General features: G+C 50.2%; 1 pseudogene; it reads right to left on the reverse strand.

The window, feature by feature from the left end:
• Window positions 1-230: 230 nt before the first annotated feature.
• LOC131811931 (U4 spliceosomal RNA) lies at window positions 231-309 on the reverse strand (annotated as a pseudogene).
• Between the last annotated feature and the right edge of the window lie 2110 nt (window positions 310-2419).

Below are 2419 nucleotides of genomic sequence, written 5' to 3' on the forward strand. Positions count from 1 at the left end.
GGCTTCTTTCCTCTCACCCCAAACCTGAGCAAGAACCTAGTGTTTTCTCAGTCAACACACATACCCTGTCTGCAAGAAATAGAATTCTTTTAATCACAAGGATATATTTTTGCCAGCCATGACTGTCTCTGGGAAGCAAACACAGACCAAGCTGGTGTAATATTTGACTGGTAAAGAAACTCTGGTACTATTTTGGGGAATCTTGGAGGGAAGTCTCCTTTTTGGTGCTGGAGATTTTTCTTTCTCAATTAGCAATAATTGCGCCTCGGATAAACCTCATTGGCTACGATACTGCCACTGCGCAAAGCTTGAGATTTTTCTTTCTCATTGGCAGCAGATTAAATGAATAGAAAAAGTATCTTTTCCTTAAGCAACTGTACAATGATTGATACATTCCTTTTCAGGATAAGTACCAGGAAAAGTACACGCAGTTTTGCAAATTGCTTGTTAATTTCCCATCCTTGTTTAAAGTTCTGCTGCTTGCTTGTTGAAAGATGTGGGTAGTCAAGACGGGGGAAGCGTGTCTCCCTGGGACTCACGTGAGATGTGAGATGTCACCTTTAACCCAGAATTTCTGTCCTGAAGAAAGAGACTGAACTCAGTCAAGATCTCTTCCCCTTGCAAAAATACAACCTCGGTGGTAGCCCTCTATGTTCTTTTGCTCTCAAAGATGGGTAAACCCAACCAGATGCCAGGGTATTTGGTCATGTGTAGAATCTCACACTCAGAGGAAGTTACATGCGGGTAATATGTGGATTTTATAGGATTTGCCTTTCATAGGTCAAAGGAATAGACAAAAGGCAATAAGAGATGGAAACCCCTTGTTGCTCTCTGTCCGTCAGAGTCCCGGCTTTCTCTCACATTGTGGTAAAAAAAGAATGTGAGCACAACGTGACTCAGACAGGGACCACATCCCTAATCTTGGGAGGTGCTAAAATAAATACCGAGTGTCTAAGTGCCTGTACCGGGGTCACTCCATACCCAGGTCAACTCCTGATACTAAATCCAAAGTTCTTTCCACTGAGTCTCAAGGTTGGGGTGTCCTTCAAGTGAAGAGCTGACAGATGCCACCCAGGGCCGCGTTTCTGGAAGGGGCCTCCACTGATCTCACACTTGGCTCCAGGTGGGGCACATAGCCTCAAGGGCTTTGGGGAAGAAGGTAAAGAGCAAAGATATTTCTGCCAAACATAACAACTTTGAGCACGATGTAAGCCATAGAGTTTCTCAGCTTGGAGAAAAGAATAAGACGGGACCAAGGCTCCTTTTGGGCAGCCCGCCCCTCCTGACGGCCGTGACCGCCACAGCTCAGGGCACTTCCTGCATTCGCTGTCATGTCACTCTGAGCAGCCTGAGCCAAGCACAAAATAGAATTCTGTTCACTGAACTGTGGTGACATCACTTACTCTGGTTCTCTAGCTCGCCGTGGTTCACTTCTCCCACTGATTGATCTGTCCTTCATCACTGGACCTTGCTCGGGCTCTGGCTTCCTCTCGGCGGGGTCAGCGGACCATCCAGAGGAGGGGCTTCCTGGCCGTGGTGGGTGCCCACTCCTGGTCCCCTGCTCACAGCATGCCATGTGCATTCCTGGCCCTGACCACAGAGCCAGCGTAACCTCCTTACTTGGGGAAGAGGACCCCATAGGAAGCATTCAGATGCCAGTTGATGCAGAAGCACTGGAGAGGCACTGTGGCAGTCGGTGCACCCTCAAACCCTGGGATTGCACCCGTGACAACCCAGCCTGGCTGAGTGCCACTGACAGCCAGCCCAAGGAGCCCATCCTCCTGGTGACAGCGGGACAGGAGACCGGGGTTCCTCGGAGTGCTGTTTCAGGTTCATCAATAGGCCTTCCCGAACTGGTTGCTGTTTGTGCCCCAGATTGGCAGGAGCTCTTACCTCAACCCATGGACACGTCACTTCCTCTGCCTGATCTTAGTGTTTACGATAAGTATAACCCTGGTGAGAGGCAGAGTGTACAGACAGAGGATGGCCAGACCATGTATGGCATTGACGCTCTGACTGATAACTTCTGCAGCAGTCGGTCCAGAAGGACGAGCCCTTGAGCCATGACTGTGGCTTCCCTCGCTTTATCATGTCCCCGCCCCCCACCCCAACTCAGGAGCAACCAGAGAAAAACAAATGAGCGCCCCAAACCAGTCCCATGGGTTGCCCCACTTCCAGTTGGTCCTCCCTCCTCCAGCTTCCCCAGGCCAGCAGCCTCCAATTAGAGCCTTCTGGAAGCCTTCCGCTATTTTCCACTCTAAGCTTTCCCACTCCCTTGCCTGCTGTTGAGTCTCCGCCAAACACCAGGGATGGTGGCTGATTCCCTTGCCCTTGGAAGCTCTCAGTAAATAGCCTCTGCCTGGTCTCATTCTGGAAGCCTGTTGGTTTATTTCCACACTGGGTAAGTCCTAGCAGCTCC

Source organism: Mustela lutreola, chromosome 11 (assembly GCF_030435805.1).
Source record: "Mustela lutreola isolate mMusLut2 chromosome 11, mMusLut2.pri, whole genome shotgun sequence".
Classification (NCBI taxonomy): domain Eukaryota; kingdom Metazoa; phylum Chordata; class Mammalia; order Carnivora; family Mustelidae; genus Mustela; species Mustela lutreola.